We start from the raw sequence: 23,859 nt of genomic DNA, 5'->3' as shown, positions 1-23,859 counted from the left end.
TGGACTCTAATGACCAGGAGAGTGAGACAGATTACCAAAACCACAGATAATGTTCCATTTTTTCAAAGAAACAAATTGGAAAATGCACTTTAAAAAACACCAAAAGGTGACAGATAACTCCAGCGACCATTGTCATAGGACCCAGGGGTCTAATTAACTGTCCCTGAGGGATGGTGGCTGGTGTTAAGCAGTCCTGGGCCTCTTCACCCATCATGGCATCCCAGTGCACCCCATTAGCCACCTACGAGAAAAATGACAGTCTCCCAGCCTAGCTCGGGCTGTGAGCGCCTCCTGTTCTTGTCTCCTTTTCCTGGTCAGAGGAGACCATTTCAACTGCCGAGTCTCAGCAAGGGCCACCCAGTTCCTATTCCTACTTAAAGCGATTAGCTGGTGGCACGTGTCCACAAAACTACCTGGAACTCATTCCCGCTGCACTGCTGTCCTAGCAGCGGTGTGAATGTGGCTACAGGTGAAAATAATTTTTTAAATACTCTGCAGTTTGTTTTCTATAATGTTTCTGAGAAAAATTCTTCATGATTTCAGGTATATGATTAGTTCAGAATCCTGTTAGTCTCAGCTTGGTTCCAGGTATCATGATTATTTTAATCTGTATTTATTTTTTTTTAAAACTTACTTCTTATATATTTTCCTAACGTTTAGCACCAACTTTTTTTTCTTGATCCACAATTTTTAATGCTGGTTTCTACAGCAACAATGAAAGAATTCCTAGGCTAAAACCTATACAGTAAAACCTTCATTAGGACTCCCAATATAAAAAAATTAATATATCTTGAGTGATTTTTGAAGAGAATTACTAAAGAATTTTACCAATTACTACAGAACCAATCAGTAACATGTCTGACTCATGGAGATGACTTAAATAAAATATCTATTTAATCAAGGCACCTTTTATGTTATGATTACAACTATTTAGAAATAACTATTACAGGGTTTACTTTATGAAAACATAAGGTGAGTCTGCAATGCATCTACATTTTCCAAAATATGCCCAGGTTACCCCTGAAATGAAATGCCTCTTATTTATTCTCCAAAAGAAAGATAAGAATATGAAGATGAAAAGCAGCAGGAAGAGGATAGAAATTTTCCTTGACATCTTTTCCCCAATGTTTCAAGTAATCTAAGACCTTGGTTAAAAACAAAAACAAAAAAAACCAGCCATCTCAGTCCACATCTAAATTCCTCCCTTAACCTCTGGCAACAAATATGACAATATTTTGGACAGTGCATCTGAAAAATGTTCAACCATTTTTCAGACGGTTAAGCTGCATGCTCTGAGGCAGAATTCTCAGGGTGGCCTCATTTCACACCCTTTTAATTCTCCTAGAACCTTCTGGACCTGATCAAATTATTCCCAAATGAATGTACCCAGAGACCTTTTCCCATCTGGACCCCCTCTTATTTACCATGTATCTTCTCTTAGCTCCCTTTACTCTTTTTTTCCATTCTTTTCCCCAGAGTAGGATTTCTAACTGGTAACCATCCATCAGCGTGATTCTTCTCTTCAAATTCCCCCTTCTTTCAGAATCCAAAATACACAGAAATGAAATTATTAATATCCCACTCACTTGAACCAGGAGGAAAACCCTAGAGGTAGGGAAAATGCTGGGATGAGAGGCTTGGAGTGGTCTCCAGGATGGACAAGAGGGTGAGAGCAGGTGCGAAGGAGAATGCTCCAGCCAGACTCATGTCAGCTTTGCACTCTGCTGTCCACGCTCCATGTTTTAGGACATTATTCAAAATCACACGCCCTTCACCCCCAGCCTGAACCTGTCTTCTTCTGGAGGCTGCTCCTCTCCCTTGCTGTGTCCCGCCGTGCCCCTGGGACAGACTCAGAAAGGTTCATCCTCAGAACTAGCTGTCTCCCCACAATACTCAGCTGCTTTGGTCCTGCTCTCTGTCCACTTCCAGGAATGCCTCCTGCGGGGAAGCAGAGCAGGTGCCCCTAGGCCCACTCCTAGCTTTCTGCGCACTTTCACTCAATCTGCTTCCCACCACTTCTTCTACGACCCTCCTCTCAGCCCTCACCCTGGCTGTCTGACATAGGGAAGCAGTCCATTGAATAAGCACTGTTGTGACTAAGACTGGCCACACTAACCACTCTGAGCCTGGCAAAGCACTGCTCCATGCTTTATGTGGGTGTCTCATTAAATCTTCACTGTAACCCTATGAGATAAGTGTCACCCCCCAATTTACAAAAGGGGAAACTTCATTTGGCTTAGGGAGGTTAAGCAACTTGCTAAATCACAGTGCATGATAAAGCCTGGATTCATACACAGTTTCAACTGGCTTTAAATACCAGGGATGGATATAGCCTCTCTGAACCATCTTGGCTCCCATGAGAAAGCACAAGGGCTTCTGGATCCCATGCTCCAAATCCAGCTCCACTGTTGGCTGTGTGAACTTGGGCATGTTTTTTGAACACCGTGATTCTCAACCTCTTCCCCAATAAAATGGAATTATTAATGCCTGCCTCACAAAACTGTGAAGAAGGAAGGAGAACATGGACATCAAGGGCAGGGCACACAGAAGGCACTCAGCAAATGTTAGCTCCTTTCCCAGCAAACACTGTTAACTGTGTTCAGTGGAGGGCCGCTCCACTTTACCAGCTCAACAATACACGGTGATGGATGAGTAAATCAATGCTCAGCGGAAGGACATGCCAGAGTTAAGGGAAGTGCTCTTCCTATACACAGAGCAGCTCTTTTCATCAGGAAACGTGCAAGAGGGAAAGTAGAGAGGAAAATAAACACTGAGAATAGACACCTTACAGTCATTAGAACCGGCACCAGCCTTAATACGTTCTAGCTGCTGAAAGATAAACACAGATGTGAATGCTGGATGAATAATGCTCTCCTAATGGATGTGAATTAGTAACAGAAACTTAAATGGATGGGCTCTAGCCAAGTCCAAAACAATGAAAACATAAAGGTTTTGATGATTAATTCCCTGGTTTCTGAAAATCTTCCTACACCATCTCAAAGGATCAAACTGATCGAGAAATTACAGTTAAATCTAGGAACCCACTCCCACGGTGGGGCAAGGGTCTTTCCAGGGATCTTTAAGTTTTCAAATATTTTATTTTGTTACCAAGCTCCTTTCCTCTCCAGAATAGCATAAGACTTACATTTAAACCGTAACTCACAAATTGTATGGCATAAAGTGGAAAAGGAAGAAAAGAGGGAGGGAAGGAGGAAAGAGGGAACAGGTATTTTAGGAATACGATGAGGTGTTTGGGCCCATGCGGTGGTCTCCTGCTCCCTCGGGGCAGGTTCCTTTGCTACTTAATCGCTGCCTTCAGAACCTGTGTTGGATGCGATGTTTTGGGGCCTCAGCTTTATTACCCTTTTAAGGCAAGAAAACAGAAAGGCGACTGGGAAACCCTTCTGAACCATCACAAAATAATGAGTCCTTGGAAGTGGGAGAGGGCACTGAAGTCTCGACTACAAGTACAATAAGCGCCAGGAAGCGGAAACCTAAAGCATTCAAGTCAGAGAACTAACAAAATAAGAATGTTCACATAGCTAAATTACCAGGGGACTCGGCAGGAAATAGAATGTAAGTGAGCAACATGTTGAAAATATCTAGCTAGAGCTTTTTAGAACATGTGCCTAGTTTGCTTTTGACCTCTTCCACAGTAGTGGTTCTAAACTGGGGGTGGGTGGGTGGATGATTCTGCCCCAGGGGCCATTTGGCAATGTGTGGAGATGTTTTGGTTATAACAACTTTGAGGGTGCTACTGCATAGAGCCAGAGACGCTGCTAGGCATCCTACGACCCAAAGGGCAGTCCCACAATAAAGAAGCATTCTGGACTAAAATGTCAGTAGCCGAGGTTGAGAAACTCAGTTCTACAGGAAGAATGAGAGTCCTGGGTCATTGGTTCTTAGACCCGCACCTGGTTCATTTCCTAACACTGAAATGCTAATGCTGAAAATCTGGTTTAGGAATAGCCGAGGGAATCCCAGACTTCAGCTGGAGGCCATAGGAAACATTTCAAAGCTTATTATTTCCTGTGGTCTTGAGATGAAAAATCATCCCATTAGTCTTAGATTCCTTCCTGGTAAATAAGGAAGAGAACAGATTTCTACACAGCAGCAGAAGAAAAACAGCAAACTAAAATTCATGTATCCCATCAGCAGAAGTCATTTAAAGAAAACAAGAACCAAGAAGTGATAAAACAAAAACTAAATGGAAAAGAACATTTGTACATCACTAACCATACCATCAAATCTGTGAACAAACTTTGAAAACGGAATAAGAAGTTGCAGAAACTATGAAACGCTGCCACAAATAGGGTGTAAGCTGGAATAAGAAACAGAGGAGGAGTCGGGTCACTAAATATGAAATGTAGACCCTAGAGAGAAGCTCTAATCTGGGAGCTATACTGAGACCACACGCTCAGAATCACTGCCCCAGGCCATCATTCTGTCTCCAAAGCTGAACCAACAAGCCAGCATCCCACAGAGCTTGATGGCCACTAATCAGTAGTTATTTCCTTACCTATAATGTGGCTTCACATCAAAGAATCAAAAGTGAATGAGCCAAGGCAGTAGAAAAGGGGATAGAAATAAAACCCTTCAAGAGCTTTTTCTATAGGAATAGTTTGAAAAGACCTATTGAAAAGTAACTAAGAATAAAAACTTTACTGTAGTGCCAAGACCATTCAATGGGGAAGGACAGTCTTTTCAACAAATGGTGCTAAGAAAACTGGATATCCACAAGCAAAACAATGAAGTTGGACCCTACTTTACACCTTAGATAAAAATTAACTCAAAGTGGATCAAAGACCTAAATGTAAGAGGTAAAAACTGTAAAGCTCTTTGAAGAAAACACAGTGGGAAAACCTGCATGAGTTTGGATTTAGCAATGAATTCTTAGATATGACACCAAAAGCACCAGACACACACACACACACACACACACACACACACACTCACACACTCACACACTCACACACTCACACAAAGATAAACTGGAACACATCAAAATTAAAAACTTTTGTGAATCAAAGGACATAATCAACAAGAGGGAACAGGCAACTCACAGAATGGGAGAAAATTTTGCAAAGGGGTTTGCTGTAGATCTAACTGTGTCTCTCCTCCCCCACCCCACCCCATTCATACGTTGAAGCCCTAATCCCCAATGTGATTGTATTTGGACATAGGGCTTTTAGGAGGTAAATTAAGGTTAAATGAAGTCATAAGGGTCGGTCCTAATCTGAACAGACCCTAGAAGAGAAAGAGAGATCTTTCTCCTGTGCACACACCAAGGAAAGGCCATGTGAGGACACAGTGAGAAGGCAGCCACCTACAAGCCAGCGAGCAGGCCCTCACCAAGAACCATATCAGCCAGCACCTTGATCTTGGACTTCCCAGCCTCTAGAACTATGAGAAATAAATTCTCCTGTTTAAGCTACTCAGTACATAATATTTTGTTAAAATAGTCCGACTGAGCAGATGAAGACTGGATTAATATCCAGAATATATTTTTTTTAAAAACTCCTACAACTCAACAACAAAAGCGAACTTGATATAAAAATGGACAAAGGACTTAGACATTTCGCTGAAGAAGATATACAAATGGCCAATAAGTACATGAAAAGATGCTCAACATCATTAATCAGTAGGGAAATGCAAATCAAACCCACAATGAGATACCACATCACATCCATTATGATGGTTATTATAAAAAAACAAGAACAGAAAACAAGTGCTGGTGAGGATGTGGAGAAATTGGAACCCTTGTGTAATGCTTCTGGGAATGTAAAATAGTGCAGTCACTATGGAAAACAGTATGAAAAAGTTCCTCAAAATACCAAAAATCAAATTACCATATGGTCCAGTAATTCCACCTCTGGGTATATTCCCAAAAAACTGAAAGAAGGGTCTCAAAGAGATACCTGTACATCCATGTTCATAGCAGCATTATTCACAATAGCCATAGACTGGAAGTAACCCAAGTGCCCACTGATGGATGAATAGACAGACAAATTGTGGTCTGTACACCCAGTGAAATATTATTCAGCCTTAAAAAGGAAGGAAATTCTGACACATGCTACAGCGTGGGTGAACCTTGAGGACATTATGCTAATTGGTGAGAAAAAGATAAATACTGTATGATTCCACTTACATGAGGTATCTGAAGTAGTTAAGTTCATAGAGACAGAAAGTAGAACGGTGGTTGCCAGGGGCTGGGGGAAGGAGAATTGGGAGTTATTGTTTAATAGGTACAGAATTTCAGTTTTGTAATATGAAAAAAGTCCTGTGGAGGGATGGTCACACAACAATGTAAATGTACTTAATGCCACTGAATTGTACCCTTAAAACTGTGTTTAAGATGGTAAATTTTATACTGTGTATTTTACCATAATTTAAAAAAAAGTGACAAGAAAAACAAAACAAAAACTATAGGGTAGAAGGGTTCTGGAGGCTTTCATATCTGTTTAGGTGGAAGCAGCTTGAGCCATAATATTCAGTCTCAGTTCTGGGCCCCTGTACCTGCCCCTGCCTGTCTGGGACACCAGCTGTGAAACTGAGGAGCGCTCAGAAAGGAACCATTTACAACGGTGGGGGCAGGGTTTGGAGGAGCAGTCGGGAAGGTATAGAAACCCGGGCTAGGACCTAGGACCATCATCACCCCTACGCCTTCAGGGGTCAGAGGAGGACGCAGGTGGAACCCAGAGAGAGCTGGAATGAGAGACAGAAGCTGGGTCCTTCAATAGAGGAAATGCCACCAATTCATGGAGACTCAGTTGGGTGGGAGCTGGGGAAAGAAAGGCCTCAAACTCATTCTCACCTTTCCTCCAACCTGCACATTACTGGCTCACAGGGAAGCCCACTGATGTGGTATCTAGGAGCTGGTGGAGAGAGATGGAGAGGAGATGTGGAGGGGCAAACAGAGGAAGCTCAGGACACCCGCCCTGCCGCCTTGGCCTGGCTGCCTTCAACGCCACCTTCCGAAGGGAACTCAAGAGTGTCCCCACTCTGGAAACTTCTCCTCATCTAGGAGGGCTTCATGAGGGCTCCTAGACTTGTGTGGGGATGTACCTATTGCACAGCTGGCCTGTGGACCCTTCCCAGGGGGCAGCCTCCTGGCATCTGCCCGTGTGCCCAGCACAGACCCTGAATAACCAGCTTTCCCCCTAACTTCCCATTTCTATTACTGCCATGGCCTTTCTCTCACTCTCCCAGACCTGAAACCTCAGGGGCATCTTGGGCTCCTCCCTGGAGTTTCCATTTCTCAAAACCACCGTTGCCCTGACTGGGAACTTAGACTCTGCAATGTTTCCTGCGAGAGCCTGGCTTTTCTCCCCAGCAAAGACCTGGGTGGCAGCTGTCACTTTTCCCCTTCGGAAGTTCCTCTCGAAGCTCATGCCTTCCCTGATTCCTGACATACTTCCCACGTTCAGCTGGGATTGGTCACTCCCTGCCCAAGACCTCTTGTTTTAACTTCTTTTTTTTTTCTTTCTCCCCTCCTTTTTCTGCCTCCTCCCACCCCCACTCCGGTTCAAGCCGTTGTTGTGTAGGACTCAGTCTAGTTGTGTAGGACACAGCTCCCTGGCCCACGCTGGTATTATAAGCCTTGTGCTCCTCCCGGGCTGAGGCAGTGGGTCGCTGGTCCTCGGTGGGCTGCTCACAGCCCCAGGGAGAGCTGTTGTTCACAATCTTAGCTGTAGAGGGCGCAGCTCACTGGCCCATGCGGGAATTGAACTGGCGACCTCGGCGTTAGGAGCATGGCGCTCCAACCGCCTGAGCCACCGGGCCGGCACTTAACTTATTTTTAAGCTAACATTTGTCAGTACCAACAACAAGCCAGGCCACCAGAGTGATTTTCTTTAATGCTCCCAAATGCCCACAAAGCAGTTGTCATCATGCCTTACCATCGGTGACACTCACACTGGGTTTGCTAACTTCCCTCACAGGGACCACTTCAGGCAAGCACCCAAACCTGAGCCCAAATGAAAGGGCTGCCCAGCTGACCTCGGCCATGCCACGCTCATCACCTACCCTATTGTGTGGCCAAACCCGATTCTTCTCCACTCAGCCTCATGTTGGGGCCCCCAAGACCCTCCTCTGAGACCTCCCGCAATGAATGTTCTTTTCCCTCTTTCGAGGTCAGTCAAGGCTTTCTTACAGGCTTTTCTGACACTCCCACCTCTAAACCTCCAGAAAGCGTGTGGCTCTCCGGCACACCAGTGTCCCTGCTGTCTCCTGTCTGTTACCGGCAGAGCCACTGCTGCCTCCCGCCTGGAGCCGCAGCATCCTGACCATTTCTCTGCCTCTGCTCTTGCCCCGTTTTGCCCACTGCAATTAATGCCCACTTGACAGCCAGGTGTTTTTTTTTAAAAAACAAACAAACAAAAAATCATAAAAAATGGCAAGGATGGTAAATTTTATGTTGTATGCTTTTTACCATGATTAAAATATTTTTAATTATTAAGAATATTTAAAAACACAAATCGGATCCCATCACTCCCTAAGAAGAAGCCTCTGATGGCTTCTCACTGCATTTAGAATGACAAGCCAAACTCTGTCATGACTCCCAGAATCCTAGGCTATTGGGCGCCCCCCCTCACTCGCCTCAGTCCCAAAGCTCCCTCCTGCTCGCTATACTGTGGTCATGTGGTCATGCGAGCTGCTTCCAGCTGCTTGAATATGCCCAGTTAGTCGCCAAAGAAGAGCTTACTTCTGGAATGCCCCCCCAGCTCTTCACACAGTGGAGTCCTTTCCCCTCAGTTGGTTTCTGCTCAGGAGTACATCCACTGAGGCCTTTTCCTTTCACTCTCTAGAGTAGCTCTCCCACCCCACCCCACAGCCCCTGTTCATTTCTTCAGAGCCTTTATAACCAAACTAAAGCTGTCAGCTTCATTGATGATCTATCATTGAACATCGGCAGATAATCTTTCACCACCAGGGAAGCTCTGTGTCAGCAGGGCCTTACCTCTCTTGTTCATCATGGTGTTCCTGGCGCTTCCACTGTGCCTGGTATATAGTAAATGCTCAATAAATATTATGTAATGAATATTTAGATTCTGCTTTTCATTGAAGAAATGTGTACAGGTATCTCCCTACCCCTCCCTCGTTAGTCAGGCACAAAGGCCCCAGCATTGGGCCCTGAAAATGACAGGCATTCACTAAGTAGGTGCTGAATTAATGGGTGAATATAAAATGGAACTACAAAGCAATGACAATGCTTTTCCTGTAAGACTTATAAAATGTCTCTAAACAATTGCAAAAAAAAAAAAAATCCCAAAATTGCTTTCAGGATGAGATACATATAGATACAGAACCTTCCAGCGTTATTACCTTCAAATAATATTCATGTTGTTGTATAAGCATTAGGGTTATAAAAATTAACCTCATTTACTTATAAAATGCTTGAGAAAAGAGTTCCTAAAATTACTCAACACCGAATCTCTAAAATCATCTACTGCTTCATCTCATTTCCTGAATTTATTCCTGAAGGATGGCTTTTTAACTTTTTGGTAAACATCCTAGTTTCACAGTAATAGTAAATAATACTTTACATTTTTATGCTTTAAAATTTAAAACATCTTAATTGAAACATAATAATAAATAAATTTATGTTAGATGCTTTGAAAAGTGATAGCTGACTATGACCACAGATTTAGGGACCCAATAATTCTAAGTATCCAGTCTAAGAACGTCATCTTTTACCCAATCTCTTCTGTTTTTTTTCCTTCTTAACTGGGGCCCCTAAGTCAGGTGGGACAAGGGGCAAAGCCCTATGATGTCAGTGGCACAGCTTCCAAGGCAACAGGCAGGCCAGTCTGACTCATTCTGTTTTATTTCCTCCAGGAACAATGCAAGAACTGCAGCGCAGGCTGCCCCACCCACCCAGCAAAATCCTGATGTCCTCCACCAACACACTGCAGTGCACTGAGATCCAGAGAGGAGGGGACAAGTCCTCTCCCCCAGCACTGCTGAGCAGAGATGCAAAAGGGGACCTCCCATGACAAGAACCCCTGTCCCTGGTGCAGAGGTGGGGCCCCTCGCCACACCCACGGCCTCCCCTTGCTCACTATACTTTAGCCACACTGGCTTTCCGGCCAAAGATAAATGTAAGCAAGAAGCACCAGCTCTGCAAACAGGAGAGGCAGCCTCTGTGTGTCACAAACCTCCGCGTGCTGCATGATGTATATCACAAATGGGACTCACCCAGAGAAACCATAGAGGGTCATCTCACAAGTCCCCTTGCTGAGAAAGTGGCTGAACAACTCAAGAGTTGTGGTGGAAGAATCCCACCCACATCCCCACTTCCAACTCAGAGGTGAGAGCACTGCAATCCAGTTGTCTACACCATCACAGTAACAACTCTCCAGCCAGCGCTGTCCATGAGTTACGTGGTGGGACTTCCTCAAATGCTTCGTTTCCCCATCAGTACTCTAATCACGACTACTTAATTTCTCTTCCTCCTGAAAGACATGTGCTCATCCCCACTGGTTCCTCACCACTCATCTGCATCTCACATCAGAGACAGGGTGTCCTCAGGATAGCACAGGAGTGGTCACCTGACAAATACCCAAGCTGTCTGAACTTGTTTCTGACAGCGTGCATGTGTGTGGGGTGTGGGAACAACCAAATTAATAACTAAAGTAAATTTTCAGCTTGGCAAAATATAGAATTTATATATGGAAAAAACAAGACTGGAGTCTGGTTCCTGTCTTGCTCTCACTCAAAGACGGCAGTCTTCTCCTCTGTTATGGTACCTTCTGAGGCCTATGGCTTCTGACAGACTCACAAAGGACACCTGCCAGGTAGAAGTGGCTTGTCTATGACAGTCATCTGAAAAGACAGCCCTAAGTCATGAAGCTTGAAGAGTTCAGAGCAGCAGGGTCTCAGCTGGATCCCGACTGAGATGCTGCAGCCCAGGTATGTCGGGAGGCCAGATGGGGAGGGCCTGGCAGTCTGCCTGTCTGCGGAACTAAAGAACCTCCTGGGAGAACTCTGATTGTTAAGTGCTGTAAGGGGTGCTGTGGAAGGGGACGAGGGAGGCAGGCAGGAATTGGGCCATCAACATAACACTGAAAGAGCTCTTTCCTCAAGAAATTCTGAGGTCCCCCACTGTATCCATTGCATCTTCCGGGATGTATAGAGACTTGGCTCTCTGGCATGTGCCAGTTACAAAGAAACCATGGTGGTGGTGGAAGGGCAGCAGTGTACCGGGGCTACTGTGGTCCCAGGAGCTGTGAAGTGTCTGCAGCATGGTGGGCAGGGAGGCCTTGGGTGTAGTGGACAGCCACTCTGGAAAGTGCCCTGGTGGGGGAACGGGGGGGGGGGGGCAGACGAGAGAGGCCACACAGCAGCTGAGCCTGTTAGTCTGTGTTGACTCCTGGGACCACCGGGAAGAAATGAGGGGAAGATAGAACTTCCCTGGAGCTTCTGCAGCACAGAGGGTTCAGGGACCTAAACTTTCGCCTGCATTGTCCTCTGGTTGCCCCAGCGTCATGGTAGATACCCTGCTGAGTAACTGGCAAAGCCTGTGAGAATGTGCCATTGCTCTGGATTTCCTTATTGTTACCGGATTAAGTTAAATCACTGAATGCAGCTGATTTCTTTTTTGTTTTTGTATTCCTAAAATATTCCTTTCCAACCCACAGGCTTTAGCAATTTTCCTGTAGTGCCAGCTGGCTAATGAAAGCAACTGCTGCGCTTTGCAGGGTTAGTTTATTCAGAGCCTGGAACATGCCCTATCTTTCCCGGGCATAAAATGCTTCTAGTATTGTGTTTTAAATATACACAATAGCCACAAATATGAGGGATAATGTTGCAGGCTGTTCCTGGGGTTACCTCATCATCATTACGTGTCCACTGCATGGTCCTTGGGAGTAAACCCACAAGGAACCGCAGTACAGCAACCGCTCTGTGATCCGTGCCTCTGGTGGGAGTGGGAGACAATAAGGAACAGCCCCCTAAGGATGGGCTCTTTGTGATACAAATGTGTCTGACTTTCGGTGACAAAAGACAGTCCCCTAGTCCCTAAAAGAACACAGCAGAGCCATGTCATCAAGTCACCCCCACCTTCTCTTTGTTTCAGGGTAGGGCACACAGCATGCTTTGCCCACTCCTGCCAGGCACCTTCCACTCCAACCCCAGCACCTCTATCCTCCAGTCTCCAGGCCTCTCCAGGGCCCCTCCACGCCCAGAACAAAGGGCTTCCCACTCCTGATTCCTACTTTCAACCTAACTCCTACTGTCCTGTAAAACTCAGTTCCTGGCCCCCTTGTGCAGGGAACAGCCAGCTTTTCCACCACAATGAGCGTCCACAGCACCCCTTACACCAGCCTAACATTCTGTTGATGTGTTTGTCTCCCGTTCCCGCTCCCCAGTGCAGATGAAACTTGAGCAAAGCACGCTCTCATTCCTCTGCGGTTCCACAGCTCTGGGCCCAGTATCTGGTCCGTGAGAAATGTTAAAGATGGATCATAGATCTAAACATGAAACCTAAAGAAAACCAGAAAACTGCTAGGAGAAAATCTTTGTGACTTTGAGTTAGGCACAGATTTCTTAGATAAAACACCAAAAGCATGATTCATAAAATAAACTTTTTTAAAAAAACTGATAAATTGGACTTCACCAAAATTTAAAACTTCTATTCTTCAAAAGACATTGTCAAGAAAACAAAAAGACAAGGCACAGACTGGAAGGGAAGCATCTGCAAAACACAAAACTAATAAACGAATTGATTTTTGGATTTATAAAGAACTCGTAAAACTCAATAATGACAAAATACACAACTCAATAGAAAATGGTCAAAGATTTAAACACTTCGAAAAGATGATATTCAGATGGCAAGTAAACACTTGAAAAGATGCTCACCATCATTAGTCATTATGAAAATGCAAATTAAAACCACATGAAACATTACTACACACTTATTAGAATGGCTAGAAGTGAAAAGAAGACAGTGTCAGGGCTGGCTGGCAAGCAGAGGGAGCACCTGAACCCCATTCCCTACTGGTGGAAAGGCAAAGTGGTATAGCTGCTCTGCAAAACGTGTAGCATTTCTTATAAAATTAAACATGCACTTACCATATAATCCAAAAATCCCACCCTTCAGTATTTTTCCAAGAAAAGTGAAAATTTGTTTTCACACAAACGTCCATAATGCAAGTTTTCATAATAGCTTAATGCTTAGGCTTGGTTCATAACAGCAAAAACTGAAAACAACCTAACTGTCCTTCCACAGTGAGTGGATAAACAAACTGGTATGTCCATACTATGAAATACTAGCTAGTATTTCAGTAAAAAAAGAATAAACTACTGGTACATGGCAAAAAAAAAAAAAAAAAGATGAATTTTAAATGCATTGTGCTAACTGAAAGGAGCCCAACTCAAAAGGCTACCTACTATATGATTGCATTTATGTGACCTTCTGGAAAAGGCAAGACTATAGGGACACTATTGAAAACAGAAAACAGATCAGTGGTCACCAGGTCCTGGGAGTGGGAGGAAGGGCTGTGGTATAATAAGAAATATATTTGGTCTTTGTCCATGGTTCCTGGCGCAGAGCTCCTAAACGGAATTCGGAATTTCACTTGGAATTTCTTGAGTGATAGGAGTGTCTTTTGTCATTCCTAAGGAGCCCCTTTTAAGCACACCTGAGTTTTGGCTAATGAGGTGACTTAGGGTAGGGACCTAGATAGCCTCTAGGTGGGACTGGTCACCAAAAAGACCAAGTGATTAGAGGCTTGGAACTTTCAGCCCCCACCCAGTGAAGGGGAAAAAAAGGGCTTCAAATTAAGTAAAAAGCCTCTGACAACAAGATTTGATGAGCGTCTGGATAGGTGAACACATCCACGTGCCAGGAGGGTGACACAGCCCAGTTCCACAGGGACAGAAGCTCCTGTACTCAGGACCCTTCTGGACCTTGCCCTATGTGTCTCTCCATCTGGCTGTTCATCTGTATCCTTTATAATACCCTTTATAACAAATTGGTAAATGTTTCTCTGAGGAGCAAATTAATCAAACCCAAGGAGGGAGCCGTGGGAACATCCGATATATAGCCAGTTGGTCAGAAGCACAGGTGACAACCTTGTCTGAAGTGGGGGCAATGTCGTGAGACTAAGCCCTTAACCTCTGGGGTCTGATGCGAACTCCAGATAGACAGTGTCAGAATTAAGTTAATTTCTTGGTGTTGTTGGAAAGCACACCTCAGAGGGGCTGATTATAACGAGGTGTGAGGAATCTGGGGTGCCAGAAGTGTTGTAAGTCTGTGGTGGTGAGTGCACATAGGACATGGTCACTCAGCTCAGCTGGGCTGAGTGAATGCAATCTCTCCTTGCTCCAGCCCAAGCCCACCTTTCCAACCCTCCTTTTCCCTTTTATTCTCTCCATGCTCCAGTCAAGCTGGGCTTCCACGGCCCCAGCAGCAAAGGACTTGCCCCCTCCATGCCTTTCTTCTTGTTTTCCCCATGTTCCCTCTGCCTGGACTGTCTTTCCCACACTCACTCCCCTTATGCATAAATCTCATCCATCCTTCAAATCCCAGATCAAATGTTACTTCTTCCCTGTCACTTTGTCTGACTGCCATCTCCCCACACTCACAAAAAGCTGGAAATTGTCTGGTGTGTCTGTAAATTCCAATCCTTTTATCTATGCGTCTCTTACATTTATTGCCTCTTCTTGTATGACTATGTATGTTAATATCATGTCTCTCCAACTAATTGTAAGCCCAAATCTCATTTGCTTCTGTATATACGCAGTGTCTACATCAATTGATGCCTTACTTGTGGTAAGTGATCAGAAATTTTCTGTTGGATAAATTAATGAAAAAGTAAATGGCCAGGGTGACTGGTAGCAGGGCAAGTCTGTGTGGCCAGCATGCCGAAAGAATGATGTCACCCAGGAGTTTGGACTAGATGGTCTCTTAGTGATAAGCAAACATGTCCAGGGAGGTTATAACTCCAGAGCTATTGTTCTCTGGTAATAACCTAGAGCAGCAGTTCCCCAACCTGGCTGATCAAAATTACCTGCAAGGCTGATTAAAAACACACATGCCTGGGATTCACTCCCGAGAATCCTGATTCAGCCCATCAAGGGTGAGTCCTGCTTTAAAATTTTTAATAAGCTCCTAGAGTGACTCTGAGCAGCCAAGCTTGGGACTTACTTTCCTAAATGTCCAGAAGGCCATCCACAGGTAGCTGATACACACACACACTCACACACACACACACACACACACACACACACACACACACGTGAATGGATCATCAAATTGTAATACACTTATACCTGGCAAAATACTACATAGTATATGGTTCCATGGATATAAAAGTCTAGAAGAGTGAAAAATAATGCAGAGTGACAGAAGGCTAGCTGATGAGTATTGGCCCAGGGCTAGGGGGTGGAGGGTGGTGATGTCTGAGAAAGGGACTTTCTGTAAAGGGGCACAAAGGGAACTTTTTGGGGTAATGGAAATGTTCAATACCTTGACTGTAGTGGCGGTTCTGTGGGTATAGACATTTAGCAAAAGTCACTGAATTGCACATTCAAAATGGGGCATTCACTGAGACTCAGAATCTAGTAAACTAATGATGACCCCGTGTGGGGACAGAGCCAGGAGTGCAGTTTCCAGGCTCTCGGCTTCACGTGGAAAGGTGCTGGCTCAGGTAGTAAATGGCCATCAACTGTGATTGGATGGCCATCAGCTATGGCTAGTTGGCCGTCAGCTGTAACCAGTGAGCCATTGGCCACTAATATAACTGCAATAGCTACACTAGCAGAAAATGGGGGGCTAGCAAGAAGATGGTGGCTAAGCTAGCAAGAGCGGATTGCAGTTAGGATGGCGGGTTGCGGACAGTGTGGATCCAGCCTCCAGTGAGACTATAGTGCCGCCAGCGAGAATATAGTGGTATGACTCTCCCATCTATGGCTCCGTGGGTGTTCCTTTTGGCCTCACGATGTCCTGCGTTCTTATGTGGGGAGCGGGAGCTGAGACCCCGCAGGCCGCCCCGCACGACACCCCGTCTCTGTCCTTCACCCCCTCTATATCTAGCCAGTCACCAAGTCCTGTCACTGATTCCAAAATCGCTCCTGGATCTTCCTCTGTTCTTTATTTCCAATGCTCACATCATACTGTGATTAGAATTACAGTTGGTTTCCCTACCTAAGCCAGGGCTACAGCCACGTCTGCCACCACGCTGTTAGTAGGCTTTCTAAAACACATACGCACCCATGTCCCTGCCCTGCCTAAAAACCTTCCACCCTCAGCCCCCTTTTCAGGATGAAGACCCAGTTCCACGAGCCAGGCTTCTCACGACTCGTGCCTACCCCACAGACCCACTTCTTACCACTCTCTCTCACACCCAGTGCCGCACTGGACTGTTTGCTCCCTGAAAGCACCACGATGCCTCGCAATTCCAGGCCTTCACGCATGGCACCCTCTGGCTGCAGACTTCTCCTCACTCCCTCAGCCCTTTGGATGTTCGGCATCAAGCAGATCCCCGACACACGGAGGTGCTCAGTATGTGCTTCTGGGTGTTTCAGATGAGTTAATAAATGAATACCACAGCACAGAGTGTTAGTCCACTAAAGGGCTCTGATTCATGAGAAGAGGGAGGTGCTGGAGGATAAAGTGGTATTTGAGCTAGAGTCTGATTATGGGCTGGACTGTGTCCACCCCACCACCCCACCCCCAATTCATATGTTGAAGCCCTAACCCCAGCACCGCAGAATGTGACTGTATTTGGTGACAGGGCCTTTAAAGAGGCAATTAAGGTAAAATGAGGTCATGTGGGTGGGCCCTCATCCAATGACTGGTGTCACAAGAAGAGGAGATTGGGACACAGACACACAGAGAGAAGACCATGTAAAGACACAGGGAGAAGACGGTCATCTACAAATCATGGAGAGAGGCCTCAGAAGGAACCAACCCTGCCCACACCTTGATCTTGGACTTTTAGCCTCCAGAACTGTGAGAAAAGAAATTTCCATTGTTTACGCCATTCAGTCTGTGGTACTTTGCTATGGTAGCCCCAGCAAACTCTACATCTCAGAAGGATGAGGAGAAGTTGATAGATGGACACTGGAAGAAAGGGCCGTCAAGGTGAGCAGCACACCCACAGGCAGAGAAGGTGCGATTCCAGGGCGTGTGCGTGGGAGTGGCTTAGCAGCAGTGGCTGAGCGCGTGGGAAGCAGTGCAAAGCAGCACGGGAAGAAAGGTTGGCAGCGGTTGTAGAGGACCTGAAATCCAGGTTAAAGAGTTCAGACGTTACTCTGTAGGCCAGAGTGCCTCCTCCTTGTGTGACTGTTGGCAACTAGGTATTGCCTGTGACTGAAGGAAGCAGCGGGTTGGCAGGACCAAGTGTTCCCCAGGCAGGTTCCATGGGGAATGACTAAGTCACAGGGCACTGCACATCCTTAACTGTGCAAAAGAGCCATGGGGCACCAAAAATTTGTTAATTTAAAAGTTCTACAAGTAATGTTAGTATGAGAAACTCAGGACCACGCATCATGGCTCTCTGACCAGAGCCACAAACAAATAATGGGATCCTGACGACTGGAAGGGCCATATGCCGTCTGCTCTATGTGCAGGCTGCACTGCTAATCCACCCAGATCTTCTTCCAACCTTGGCTCACCCCTCCGGAGCCACAGCGCTCCCTTTAAAACAAAGGTCGGATCCTGTCACTCCTTTGCTCAAAATCTTCCAGTGGGTCCCCATAGCTAATAAAATCCAAGGCCCACACCTGGTTCACACGTCCCCATGCACGTATCCATGACTTCAGCCTCTCCATCTCCTGCCCTTCGCTGCATTGGGCATAGGAAAGCCAGGCCCAAAAGGGATTGTAGGGAATTGCTCGTTAATACATTCCAATAGCTGAGGATGGTTTCATTTATCTGTTCCGTCAACAGGCCCTCCTAAGGCACCTGGAGTGTCTCGGGCACTGCGAAGGTGCCACAGGCAGGAATAAGCAAACACAAACCCCGTTCACCTGGGGTTCATTGTCCAGAGTAGGCAACAATCAAATAGTCCTGAAAACACAAGATTTCAACTGGGAAAAACTACTAAAGAGATGGGGTGATCAGAGCTTGTCCTTAGGGAAGTATGGTCAAGTCAGGGAGGAAAGCCTGAGAAGGTTCCATGAGGAAAAGACATTCCCAGGATTGTGGGCATTAACTAGATGAAAGGGGGAGAACACCACAGGCAGAGATAACAGAAAGGCAACGGAAAGACATACTGTGGCAGGAGCTGCATGGATGAGGGCAAGGTGGCACACGAACAGCCCTTGCAGACCACCTCTCACTGCCCTGAACCTGTCAGGTGCCCCCCACATCCTGGAGATGCCCAGTTGTCAGCAGCCCACACCATTCACAAAAGCTGCTGTAGCGTTTCCCAGGGCTCGGGCTCCTCCTGTGCAGCCAAGACTCCAGGTGAAGCCAGGACTCTGGAAAGCCTTCCTTTACTGGTGCTCAGACCTCATCAATGGGACCCAGGGCAGTTCCTGACAGGTAGTGGGTACCAGGGAGGTTCTCAAGCTCCCAGGCTCATTAAAGACTTTTATTTACAACCCAGACCTTCACCCTAGGGTCTCATCCTCTATCTACTTTATCTACTGCATAAGCCCCTCCCCAACTCCTCTGTTGACTCCCTAAGAGGCCACTCATTAGGCCGCTTCCTTCAGGCTCTCATTACTGCAGCACCAGGTATGGCTCCAAGGGCTGTCTCTGAAGGCCCCGTCTCCCTGGTTGCCACGTGTTCCCAGTTTACCTCTCTCTGTGATTGTACAAAATCCGGTCTCCAGTTATTTCCAGCAGCATCCTCCCTGCATTCACTGACAAGAGAGTGATTTTCTACCAGCTGAATGTCTAATCCTAACACATTTTCTTCCATAAGTAGCATCCCTTTGTGACCAGAGCAACCCTGTAGGCCTTACAGACCATGTTACGGAGGTCTGCCTTCATGGCTGATAACTTTTTATTTTAACTTTTAAATTTAGCATTGTTTCATTTCCATTGTCTCTCATTTACAGTACATCCCAAAGTTTCCTTTTAAAATATGTTAATAATGTAAGTCAGCTTTAGGAATTTTAATGAGTAAGTGATGGTACTTGGCTATGGCGAGAACTGTGGAAAGAGGAAGTAAATGTCTAAAATCTGGGAAACAGTGGTCCCAGTGAAAGGAATGAAGAAATGGCAGTGGGGGTGAAACTCGAGAGCCTGGAGTGAGGTTCCAAGTGGTGGGATGTGGCCAAAGGGGCGGGGCCTCAAAGAGAATGCTGATGTCCCACCCATGCTTTTCTCAGAATAATCTCTGTCGGGCTGCCCTCTCCGCAGCACCCATCCACAGGAACTCTTGTCTATTATTCTCCACCACAACCCCTAGTTGGCAGCTTCATAGCAATGCTCACAATCAACCCAGTAGTGTGTCTGCTGCTCCACAGGATGGCACATTCTCTCTCCGGTGCACCATTGTCTCCCAGGGCCTAGAGGGCTGCCTGGCTACAACCAGGCTCTAAATGTCTGCTAGGTGAATAACTGCACGAATGGCTATTTTGAAAGCTGGCTGATGGCTTTTAAAAATAGAGATAAGAAACATATCTGAAAAGGAAAGTGAAGAGCACAGTGCATCAGGGATAGTGTCTACAAGCCACGCGTCAAAATAGGGACGGGAGCTGTTTAGAGGTCACTGCTCATCAATGAAACAGTTTTTCCTCTATGGCTCGCAGACTGAGTTTTCTCAACAAGTTCCTTGTTTCTTTTCCTGAAATGTAAGTTAAAACCTGTAAGGAATGTTAAAACACTGACAGCCAAATGTTCGCTCGTCCTAAAATTTATCATGTACTTTCCCAACCCTGAGCCTCTACACCTAGGGTACTGGCCTCTAGAATTTTCTTACCTCTGGGCCTGGAAAAACATCTATTCATTTATTTACACAAGTACTAGACAAATACAGACTCATAAAAAATTCAAACACAGAAGCGTATCTAGCAAAAGGTGAAAGAGAGAGATGTGATACATATGTACAATGGAATATTCCTCGACCATAAAAAAGAATGAAGTTTTACCATCTGCAACAAGGATGGACCTAAAGTGTATTGTGTTAAGTGAAATACGTCAGAGAGAAAAAGACAAATACCATATGATTCCATTTATATGTGGAATCTAACAAAACAAAATAAACTAACAAGCAAGTTGGAAGCAAACTCATAGATATAGAGAACAAATTGATGCTTGCCAGATGGGAGGTTGTTGGGAACCTGAGTGAAAAAGGTGAAGGGATAAAGAAGTACAAATTGGTAGTTACAAAATAGTCACAGGGATGTAAAGTATAGCATAGGGAATAATGTCAATAATATTGTAGTAACTATATGTAGTGCCAGGGGTACTAGACTAGTCAGGGGGATCACTTTGTAAAATATATATATATATATATATATATATATATATATATATATATATATATATAACATATAACTACATGCATATATAATATATACATACATATATACATAAAATCACTATGCTGTACACCTGAAACTAATATAAAATAATACTGAATGTCAGCTGTAATTGAAAAATAGAAGTAAAATTTAAAAAAAATTTTTTTAAGGCGAAAGAGACCTTGCCCTAACTCTACTTCCTTCTCTAGAGGTAACATAGTAAACAACTTGATATTACATATCTAGTACTTTTAAAAAATGAATTTTTATATACATACAAATAAAAATATATAGTTTAGATTTCTTAATATAAATAATGAAATTTTTAATGTATAGATTACATGCTTACTTGAAAACATGTACAGTATTTTTCTAAGACACATGAAAGGTATATATATTTTACATTTTAGTAGATTTTGTAAAATTGCCATATAAAAGCTTTACTAATTCTTGTTCCTATTAGTTGTGATTGCCAGTGCCAAGCTCCACATGTTCTCTTTGACACTGGATGTTGTTTATGTTTTCATTTTTTGCAGGTCTGCTTCAGGGAAAATGATACTTAATTAGTACTTGAATTTACATATCCATGAGCCTTACTGAGATTAAATATTATATGTTTACTGGCCATCTGCATTTCTTCTGTTTATAAAAATAAATATAAATTGCCTGTTTATAAATTGCTTTTGCCCATTTTTCCTTTGTGTGTCTTTTAAAATTGATTTGTGGGAATTCTTCTTTTATAACGGATAGTAGTCCTCTGTGGTATGTATATTGCGTATATTTCTGTCTGTCACTTGCCTGTCTTTCAATATACCAAGTTTTTTAATGTATATAGTCAAATGTGTCATTCTTTTTCTGTCTCCCAAGATTACCCATGAAAGGTTATCTTAGGCCATAAATGGAAAGAATGACACATTTGACTTTATATGAAAAATACATAATGTACATTTATGTATATAAAATGCACACACATATATACACATCAAATACTCTCTATACATATCTCTATACATCAAATACTTTTTCAGTGTTTTCTTTTTAATTTAGATTTTATTTCTTTACCCCTACAACCCATGGAGTAGACACTATTACTATGCCCATTTTACAAATAATAAGACTAAGGGACACAAGTTAAGACAGCAATCTGCCCCCAGAGCCTATGCTCTTAAGCGAAATGCTATTTACATATTATAAAACAACAAAAATTAATACAGTATGATAACAGCACAGCAATAATTTGCTCCTATAAATAAAACAGATAATTCAGAAATATCATTTAGCATATAAAAGGACAAAATTATAAAATATTAGAGAACAAAGATTGCTCATAAATGATGCTGGAAAAACTGTTTAGCATTATTTTTAAATCAGTTTAAATCCACTTTGCACATCATCCACCAGAGTAAAAACCAGAAGGAAAAATCCCTTAAAAGAGGATAATTTATATCTCTAAAGTAAGAAGAATTAGGGGAAAAAAAGGATATATTTGGATATGTAAAAATGTTAAATGGCTGCATGTTTCTAAAAAACTTACTTTAAAATGTATATAATAGTCTGCAGAAAATATGGCAAATGAATCTTATTAAAAACCCATATAAATTAGCAAAAAATTAAAAAAGGCATTAAGATCCTAACAAAGAAATGAGCAAAAGAGAAAGTACAACTTGTAAACAAACGTGTGGAAAAAATGTTCAGCCTAACTATATTAAAAAAAGCAAAATTACAAAAAAGGGCTTCTGTTTTGCCTATTTTTTTATGACACTGTCATTGGTGGAATGGATAAAATTAAGCTGATACTCTCACACAGAGTGTTGATAGAAAGCAATTTAGAAACATGTACCAATCACCATTAAAATATTCATGTCCCTTTTATTTAGTAATCCCATGTTTGAGACTCTATTCTACAGATATAATCCAAAAACATGGGGAAAATTATATGTATATGATAATTACTGAAGTATTATTTATAATAGAAAAAAAAAAAAGAAGAAGAAGAATACCAAACCCAAAAAAGAAAAGCAGCCCAATTTTCAAAAACATGGAATAAATACTTAAGTAATTTATGGAACAATGACTTACTAGAACATTATGCACTCTTAAAAATAATTGTGAAACCAAAAATATAAATAACCTTATGCTATAATATCTAGTTATATAGATAGCAATATAGAAATTTTAAGTTGTTTTAGAGCATAGGATTGAGTCACTATTTTCTCTAATTTCTAAATTTACTTTGGGTTTAAAAAACCCCAAGTTCCAATCCCAGCTGTACCACTCCACCCACCAGTCAGTCTGACCTTGACCAAGTTATATCACCTTTCTGTGCCTCAGTTTTCTCACCTATAAAGTGAAGACCATAAATGTAACCGCCTCATGGAACTACTGTGAAAATCAAATGAGATAATGTTTGTGTAAAACTTGACTGCTGTATCTGTCACACAGTAAACACTCAAAAATGCTACTTTTATCATTAAAAACATTTAACGTGTTTTAAAAATAAAATTGAAACGGGGGAAAAAGATACTTCACATGGAGTGATGTGGGGACAGAGTCCCAGAGAGCAGTTTCCAGGCTCTCAGCTTCACGTGGAAAGGTGCTGGCTCGGGTAGCAGATGGTCATCAGCTGTGACTAGTTGGCCATCAGCTGTTACTGGTTAGCCATTAGCCACTGATATAACTGCTGTGGCTAAGCTAGCAAGAGTGGATTTGTGGATTGCGGATTACAGTTAGCAAGAGAGGTTGGTTGGCAGAGAAGCAGACGGCGGGTTGCGGATCGTGTGGCTCCTGCTTCCTGTGTCTCCAACCCAGTCACCAGCGAGACTATAGTGGTATGACTCCCCTATCTATGGCTCCATGGGTGTTCCTTTTTGGCCTCACCATGTCCTGCGTTCTTATGTGGGGAGAGGGACCAGAGACCCCACATGACACCCTGCATGACAAGTGGGTTCTTTTTCAACTGCAAGTTTAGTATGGTTAATTTTGACTTCCTCTATTTTTGTGGGCTTCTCCTGCTAAGAACAGACAGCACTTACATGTAAACTCACTTGGCAAAGGAAAGATTAAAGGAAGTGAAATGGCTACTCAAAACTAGAGCCATATGAAAATAAATAGTCTGTGAAGTTGATTGTAAAGGAACAAACAGAGCCATATCAATGAGGACTAAAGTAAAAACAGCAAATGTATGTCATTACTTTTGCCTTCTAATGGGGGAGCGGGGGGAAATCACATTTCTCAAGTAAACTTAAAATATGGATTTCCTAAACTACTAAGCTAAACGTTTTATTCTAATAAGAAATTAAGTCAGTGGAAAACGGAAATAAAAACCCAAAACTTAATTTCTAGAAAATAGACTGGTGAAAAGACATTTCAAAGTAGTCTGAGACCCTTACAGGGGTGGGGTGTGGGAAGAAGGGTGGGACAAAATACTGCCTAAACAGA

The 23,859-nt window shown here is 43.6% G+C and overlaps 1 protein-coding gene across 4 annotated transcripts in view; it reads right to left on the bottom strand.

Moving 5' to 3' along the window:
* The window catches only part of SPECC1 (sperm antigen with calponin homology and coiled-coil domains 1), a 241,520-nt gene that overhangs the window by 164,727 nt on the left and 52,934 nt on the right, over positions 1 to 23,859 (bottom strand). The window lies entirely within an intron of this gene.

The sequence above is a fragment of the Rhinolophus sinicus genome, chromosome 12 (genome assembly GCF_057876585.1).
Source record: "Rhinolophus sinicus isolate RSI-liver-muscle chromosome 12, RSI-T2T, whole genome shotgun sequence".
NCBI classification, from domain to species: domain Eukaryota; kingdom Metazoa; phylum Chordata; class Mammalia; order Chiroptera; family Rhinolophidae; genus Rhinolophus; species Rhinolophus sinicus.
This window is presented reverse-complemented; position numbering and strand designations above follow the sequence as displayed.